General features: G+C 40.0%; 2 pseudogenes; both read right to left on the minus strand.

Annotated features, from left to right (window-relative positions):
- Window positions 1-1,743: 1,743 nt before the first annotated feature.
- Window positions 1,744-2,622, minus strand: LOC101567289 (annotated as a pseudogene).
- Window positions 2,623-6,769: 4,147 nt separating this feature from the next.
- LOC101567694 overlaps window positions 6,770-9,011 on the minus strand; it is a 4,882-nt pseudogene continuing 2,640 nt past the window's right edge.

Raw genomic sequence — 9,011 nt, forward strand, 5'->3', positions numbered from 1 at the left:
GTGGTGCTGGGGGATTGAACCGCGGTCCCTGTGCTTTGCTAAGCTTGTTCTAAGTAGGTGCTTTAGACCACTGAGCCATCTCACCAGCCCCTAAGTCAGTATTTTTTAACTTTTTGTTGAACTTTCAACCTTTGATTCAAATAATAGTTGCCTTTAAGAGCTAGTGATTCCTGGAAGGTCATTCAGGAAACACTAGGCTAAGGATTTAAATCATAGTGGTAAGAGAGAGAGCCAGGACAATAATAGGTAGAAGTTCTTTCTGATAAACTTGGGGAATTGCTGAGAAATGTTTGCAAGCTATTTGTCTTTACATTCTTGTAGGTTGTGAGATGTTTGGCTTTGGTTTTGGTCCTATATGGCTGCTGAGTACATTGTACAGTTGCAACCGTTTTGGGCCAGTGCAGATCTAATGTTGAATCTCTTCCCACAAGGAGGGAAAGGAATGCTTCTATTCTAGTATTTGTTGTCATACCCTAAACTAGCCATGGCTGTATTCTGAGTGCTAAAACTTCCCAAACCCAGTATTCTGTGGTAAACTTGGTGGAATGGTTGTATTAAATCTGTTTTGCCATTTTTAATAAGGAAACTTATAATATTTATTTTTAGACCATAAGATGTCTATTTTTTTTTTGACAGCTCAGGAACAAGTGACATTGAAATAAAATTTCACATAGAGATACTCCTGATTGAAGGGCAGAAGTTAAATTAGTCTCCAAAAGTTGAAAAAGTTTAAATGAGGTGCCTAAACAGAACATAATCCTACACAATTTTCAACTGAGTCATAGTGAATTAATATGGACATGTTAGAAAATTTTTCTCTGCTGGAGTACAGCTATTCCAAGTGTTTCTAGAGTGAAGTTTTTCTAAGTTGAAGAATTTCACAGATATGAAAATTCACTGTATAAGTATTTTTAGGGACTAGAGGAATAGAACACTATTGTAGATCTTATAAAAATACACTGCTAGAATTAAAATTTGTACAGTAGAAAATAGGAAAAAACAGATTTCTTTTTTTTGGCGGAACCGGGGATTGAACTCAGATACTTGCATTTGTCAGTCAAGCGCTTATCCTACTGAGTCATCTCCCTGGCCCCGAAAAAACAGATTTCACTAGAAAATAGTTTTATTGTTTGTCTAACAATTTATCAGAGAGGAATAAACTAAAGCTTTTTTCATCTCTAAATACCATCATTAAATTTTTATCATTGCATGTACCCTAAAAATTTACTAACAAGCTTCTCAAAAAAATATGACTTACAACAAAAGATAGCCAGTAAATAGCCTATCAGCTAATCACTCAGTGCCTATTAACTACCTATAGTAGGGACTCACAGAAGTAAAGGTTCCTTTCCTTGAACAGTTTCCAGTGTCACCTGGGACATAAGATATGTATGAGTGAAAAGCTAGAAACAGGACAGCTCTGTTTTCACAGGTGTTAGTACAACACCTTCTGATAAAGCCTCTCTGAGCTCCAGTTGAAATGCTTATCATTGTGCAGACAAAAGTGAAAAGTCATGACACAAAGAAAAAGGAACAAGTCCAGATATGATTCTCCAATCGCTTAGAATGATAGTAAGTCTATATTTAGAAAAGCACTTACTTGCCTTCTTACACTTCACTGCGTGAAACACCAAAGACAATCCACCTGAAAGGTGTCCCTCCTCTGCTAGAACAACCAGCAGCACAAGATCAGGAGAATAGGGGGCCTGCCCCTGAGCTCAGTTCTTTTTTTTTTTGGGCAGGGGGAGGCCAGGAGGTTTTATTGACAGGAGCAGCATACAAGACTCCATGCTTAAGTCTGCGGGCGAGACAGGACCCGAGCCCAGGCCTTCTGCTTCTCCTCAGGGCTCTCGGGGACAAACTTCTCCTGCAGCTTCTTCCACAGGCCTTTGTTCATGTCCTTAAACTCTTCCAGGGTGTCTGTGGACAGGATCAGCTTGTACTCCTCCAGGGACAGGCCGCTGAAGCTGGTGTCTCTCGGGCGAGGGTACTTGTGTTTGTAGTAGTTTGAATGGAGTCGTGCCAAGCTCTTGTACATCTGATCGCAGGCCTCGGGCTCAGCGACCTGGGTATTTTCTCCCTCACGAAAGGCCTGGGCTACCCGCTGCCGGAGGTAAGCGCCCAAGTCCCGGCCCCATTTGGTGTCATCCACTGGCCACTCCTCACAGAGTTTAAGGAAACCGTTTGGGCCCCAACTGCCCCGCCCTGGGGGAGGAGTGACTGGCACTGGAGGATTGAACCGCGGTCCCTGTGCTTTGCTAAGCTTGCTCTAAGTAGGTGCTTTAGACCACTGAGCCGTCTCACTAGCCCCAAGCTCAGTTCTTTAAGTGGCTGCTTCAACAAAGCAGTCAGGCTCAGATTGCTGTGGTTCGATCTCCACAACTCAAGCCAACCAAACCTGCCCTGAAGGCATTCGGAGAAAAAAAAAATCCTTCTGCCATTGTGGCTGGGGAGGTGGCTCAGTAGAATTAGTGCTTGCCTGGCAAGTGCAAGGGTGTGAGTTCAATCCCTGGTTCCGCAAAGAAAAAAAAAAGATCAGGAGAACACCATGGAATCCAGGCTGTTCTGTCTCCTTACTGTACACCAAGAGATGGGTGAAAGTACCACTTACATTTCACTCATGTTCTTTATTTTTATTTATTTATTTTTTTGCTCCGAATGCCTTCAAGGCATGACTGGCTGGCTTGAGTAGTGGGGATCGAACCACAGCAACTTGAGCCTGACGGCTTTGTTGAAGCAGCCACTTAAAGAACTGAGCTAAGGGGCAGGCCCCCACTCATGTTCTTTAAATACATTTGACATTACAATTCTAAAAACACAGCAGGAGTAAAGTTAGAGAAACTGATGTTGGAACATGATACTGTGAGATGTGTAATGTCCAAGAGTGGTAAGATGAACAGGAGGAATCCTGACGGTAGTTGCTCCCAGAGAAGTTTATACTTCGTTTGCTCCATCAGAGAGCCAGGCAGTGAAGGTAAGTAATCTCTCTTTAGAATGGAAGAGACAAATGATAGATAGATAGATGGATAGACAGACAGACAGACAGACAGACAGACAGACAGACAGACAGACGATACAGATCTACCAAATTTTAAATTTAATCAGAGAATATTTCACATGGGTAAAATGAAAAAATGAGAAAATTGTGTCTCAGGGTATACTATCAAATAATAGGAAAGTTACTATGGTCAGGTGCATGAGGACAAATACAGTAAGCATTCTGTACCTTAGGCACCACACCCATAGGTTCAACCAAACTTGGACTAGAAATACTTGGGAAACACTGGATCTGTACAAATAATTTACAGACATTTTTTTCTTGTCACAATCCTTTATGCAATACAATATAACAACTATTTACATAGCACTTACATTGCATTCAGTCTTACAGGTAATGTAGAGAATATTTAGAGAATACTTAAATTAAACAGAAGAATATCAGTAGATTATTAGATGTGTAATTTAATATGACTTGAGCAGCCAATGATTGTTGGATCCACAAGAGTTCTGAAACCTATCGCCCTAAGATACTAGGAACAACATCATCAACTATCAGGTGGTATGGGTCATAAAACAAGCTTTCTTGGGAAGAATTTACATGTCCAGCAAGAAAAGCATGACTTCCCCTCATCCTCACCTCATCCCATAGAGAAAGGCAATGTCACCGAATAGGCATGAATGGCATAGGGGAGGGGCTCTGCCTCTGTTTTTCTTCATGTTTTATCTCTGCTTTTCTCATTTTTTCTCTGCCTCTGTTTTTCTTCATTTTTTATCTCTAATGAAAATACGAGAACAATCTTGAGGGAAAGAACGAACTGCTGAAGCATAAGTACCAAGCAACTTGGGTGAATAGAAAGCCTTACAGGGAACTGTCAGAAAAGTCAGGCACTCAGCACACAGCAATCTTGTGAGCAGCTGGGTTCAGGCTACTGAAAGAAAACTCACCCAGTCTAGAGGGAAGCTGGGTTAACTCAGCCCAAGGTTTCTCACCAAAGTTTTGGGATCATAACTAAGAACTTTGCACAAAGAATCCTCCCTGCGACTCTAGACACTCAAAAGTACTTATCTGCCCTTTTGGGTAGAAACATGGAATATTCATGTAGTTTCAGGATTTGCTGACACTGCCAAAGAGATATTAATTTCATAAACAGGGAGAATATTTCAATTGGCTATCATAATCATTCGTGGTAGGTGGTTTTGTTTTGTTTTGTTTTTGGTAATGTGACATTTGAGCAAGATTCAGCAAGCTTCCATGAATATGAGGACCACTTGGTTCTGGTAGATTTGTCCTATGAATATGTTATTTTGTTTTTCATTTTTGTTTGTTTGGTTGGTTGGTTGGTTGCTGGTTCTGAAGACTGTGTTTTAATTGTGTATGAGACAGATACATCACATAATTGCTCATAATAGTGTGTCATAGCTTGTAGGATAATGCCTGAAATACATTTGTGAAACTTTAATTTTAAGTAAGGTTCTTGAAAAAAAGGTCATGAGTATAACTTATACTGGAATCTTATATATAACATACAAAGCTACTATGATAACATAGCATTGGCAAAAAAAAAAATGGATCTGAGGATCAGTGGAATACATTAGAAGATGCAGACACAATTATAAATACATTTGGTTACCTTATCATTGACAAAGGGGCCAAACGTGTTCATTGGAAGAAAGATGGCCTCTTTCATAAATGGTGCTGGAAAAACTTGTTCTCTATATGCTGAAGACTAAAACTAGACCCAGGTCTATCACCATGCAGTAAACTAAAGCAAATGAATAAAAGATGTAAATATTAAACAGAAAACACTAAATCCACTGAAAAAGAAAGTAGATATCAATCCTGAAGAGAGGGCTAGGTAGAGAGTTCATGTACTAAAACCAAAGTACATGAGCAATACCTCAAAGAATCAACAACTGGGATCTCATTTTATTAAAAAGTTTTCGCACATCAAAAGAAATCACCAATAGGGTGAAAACACAACCTACAGAGTGGAAAAATAATTTAGCCATCTGTTTCTCAGACAAAAGACTTCTGTCTAGAACACATGAAGAATGGAAAGAAAAGTCAAACTGCCCCAAATTCAAAGACCCAATCAAAAAATGAGCATCTGAGATGAATGTGCACTTCACAAATGAAGAAATACAAATAGCAAATAAATATATGAAAAATGTTCAACATAATTAGTCATTTGAGAAATACAAATTAGAACAACACTGAGATTCCATCTCACTCCAAAAACAATGGCTATCATCAAGAAGTCAACCAATAACAAATGTTGGAGGGGCTGTGAGGAAAAAGGGACACCTATCCACTGTTAGTGGGAGTGCAGACTGGTGTAATTACTGTGGAAATCAGTGTGGATATCCCCCTAAAAAGAACTAGAACTAAAAGTCTCATTCAACTCTGTTAATCCTTTTCTGAATGTTTTTCCAGAAGAATTGAAAACATAACATCATACCACAGAGATGTGTGTGCACCCATGTTTATAGCAGCACTACAAGTATTTAGCTATTTGTCATAGCTAAATCTGGGAAATAACCCAATTGCCCATCACCTGAGGAATGGGTAAAAAAGTTGTATTTTTATAAAATGGAGTACTACTCAGCTGTAGAGTAGGATAAGCTTGAGGCTTCCATAAGTAGATGGAGGAAACTTGTGAACATACTCTTAAGTGAAATAAATCAGACTTGCATGTGTAAACATCATATTGTCTCCCTAGTGTGAGAGGCTGAAAGAGCAAATAAGATCCAAAATGTACAATAGATATTGTCAAATGTAAGAAACTCTTCAAAAGAAAAGAGAAACTGGGGCTGGAGAGATGGCTCAGTGGTCTAAAGCACCTATTTAGAACAAGCTTGGCAAAGCACAGGGACAGTGGTTCGATCCCCCAGCACCACATGCCAGCCAGCCCCACCCCCTGGTGGGCTGAGCTGGCCACACACAGACATTAAATAAATGTAAAAAAACTGTGTGGAAATTTCTAAAACACAAACAAACAAAAAAAATTAAAAAATAAAAATAAAAGGAAAGAAAAGAGAAACTGTGATGGGAGAAAGGAAAAAAGAAGGAACAGAAAAAGAAAAATAAATAAATATTATACATATAGGATAGATAGTTATACTACTAATTTCCATTAGTTCATTGAAAAGAAAAGTTTGTGATTATATTGTTTAATCAATCTTCATGCCTATATCTAGCAGTATGAGAAACTACTTTGAAGATAATACACAATGTACTAATCATTGTTACTCTCCTACCTTCTTGTTTTGAAATTTTGTGTCATTTTGTATTGTTTTACTATTTTTTTAAAAAAGTCATGGGTAGAGGGGCTGGTGAGATGGCTCAGTGGTCTAAAGCACCTACTTAGAACAAGCTAAGCCAAGCAAAGCCCAGGGACCACGGTTCAATCCCCAGCACCACATGCCAGCCAGCCCCGCCCCCTGGTGGGCTGAGCTGGCCAAACACACACAAAATAAATAAATAAATAAAATTTAAAAAGTCATGGATAGAATGGTCTCAAAACAGTGTCTTCATAACTCGCATCCTTCACCATATGTCTTTTATTCATTTGTTGTGATACAAGCAACAAGGTCATTAAATACTACCTTGGTATTAAAACTGTTTTGGGCAACAGTTTTCTTTTCTTTTTTTTTTGTGGGACCGGGGATTGAACTCAGATCCTTGCATTTGCCAGTCAAATGCTTATCCTACTGAGCCATCTCCCCGGCCCCTGGGCAACAGTTTTCTGAAAAGCAAACATCACTTGCTTTATATGGTGGTGAGTGCTGGCATCTGGAGGGGTTGGATAGGCTGGACAGCCTTGAACCATGGCTTCTTTCTCACTTCCTAGTGTGTTTTGCTGTTAGGGGCAGCTGGTTTCCATTGATGATCTGCAGGGCCAGCTGGGTATTTCAATTCTCAGCTCCTGGTAGAAAGCCAGCAAGATGGCCCAGGAGTACCTTCTGGGGGGAATAGTAGAAGCTGCCTGGTGTAGACACTTCCAGGCTTTGCGGTACTCACCCTGCAGGCAGTACCCACCACTGAGGATGAACAGCCAACAGTGTTACAACTCTGGCCAACGTGTCAGAACTGGGGTAGCTCTAGGGAACCTGTTTCCTGAAGATTCCATTGCTTCATTTTCACGCTTGTGTGATCCTTGGTTCTGCTCCTTGGAAAAGATTCCTAAAGAGACATCAGTGACTTTCTTGGGACTCAAAAGAATCATAACATCCAGTATTCTGTCTCAGGAGATGAAGGCTTCTGTCATGTACAAATGGCCCAGAAACTTAAGAGAGCCTGGCAGCTTGGGCTGCTGAAGAAGTTTATCAGCAGGATCTGAAGCCACCAGGTTATCACCCCAAGCCAGCACCACCTACACAATGCAAATCATTACAGAGTACTTCAAGTTTTCTAATTCCTGTTTTCTCATTGGAAAAGAAGGTAGAACTGGAATGAACTTGTCTCCATCCTGGCATTTACTGCTGCAAGTTCCACTGTTCTCACTTCTCTCTGTGTTCCCTCTGAGCTGACTGCTGTTTTTAGGCCCATTTTCCTGCTTCAGATCTTGCTGTTCTTCAGGTATCAGCACAAGGCAGTTCTGAGACATATGGCTGCACACTCCATGTTGGCTACGGGGATGGCTGAAGATTGCCCATCATTATGTACGGTATTTTGTACGGACTGTGATGCCAGAAATATTTTACGATAGCCTTGATCAATGATAGACTGTGCAATTTCCTTTTTGCTTGGAAGACCTTCAATTTCCTCTGCCAACAGGAAGTCTCCCTACTGGCAGAGATGCAGCGTTGAGTGGCAACCAAAAGCGAGGATTTGCATGATAAACCTGAACAGTTTAAATCAGACACCTGAAGGCAATAGGACGCCTTCTGATGTGAGGAAGCTGAATCCCAGTTATACAGTGTGCCTCTTGCTGGTTAGTAATGTACACATGGATCTTCCCGAATATTTTTTTTTGCCTGCTTTGGAGTTGCCTGCACTGAGCTGCACACAGACATTGTCATCCTCTGGTCACACCTTCTTAAAGTAGAAAATTCCTAAACTGGGGGCTGGTGAGATGGCTCAGTGGTCTAAAACACCTACTTAGAACAAGCTTAGCAAAGCACAGGGACCACAGTTCAATCCCCCAGCACCACATGCCAGCCCGCCCTGCTCCCTGGTGGGCTGAGCTGGCCACACACACACACACACACACACACACACACAAATAAATAAATAAATAAATAAATTTAAAAAAAAAGAATTCCTAAACTGTGCTTGCTTGTGGGAAAATGAATGCAACCAAGATTATTCTAAAATATGCGTCTCAAACATTCACCTGTTTTCATGAATCCAAGATGCTCAGTAATGTTTAAACTATTTAACAGCTTCATAGCTTTTCAATAATTGCCCCTCAAGTGCTGAAAATTGCTTTTAGGAAGCATAATTTCCAGCTGTGTTCAGGACTGATTTGATTGCCCTTCATTTGGACATAAGCTTTTACTTTGTATTGATGTGGCTTTGATTTTGCAGCTCTTATCAGAGCTGAGCTTTCAGTTTTATGATTAGATCCGTCTTTGTTGTTATTATTACCAGTCTCATTCTTTCCACTTTTGTTATTGTTACCCTGTGAAATCATTTTCTGTAGGACAGCAAGAACATGCAAAGCTTTCTCAGCTTGGATGTCAACAAGCAAAAACGACATTGCTGGGGCAAATCTTTTCAAAAAAATTCTATGAACTGAGAAAGTTTGCCACCAACTACTATCACTTTTATATATGCTGCAGATTATAAAGGATTGTTTGACTATAATACAATTGCTGCTGTCAACATCATCTAATCCATCTATTTTGAGTGAACCTTATTCTTCAGCTGGTTAAAGTTTGTCTCAAAGAATCTGTGGTTGTTCGTTTAATTTTTTTTTTCTTTTCAAAGTTTTATTGATAAACATATAGCAATGAGACAGTTTCAAATCAAATCAAAAGTACAGTTTCAACAAATAATACACTGCATA

Source organism: Octodon degus, unplaced genomic scaffold (genome assembly GCF_000260255.1).
Source record: "Octodon degus isolate 3935 unplaced genomic scaffold, OctDeg1.0 scaffold00015, whole genome shotgun sequence".
NCBI lineage: Eukaryota > Metazoa > Chordata > Mammalia > Rodentia > Octodontidae > Octodon > Octodon degus.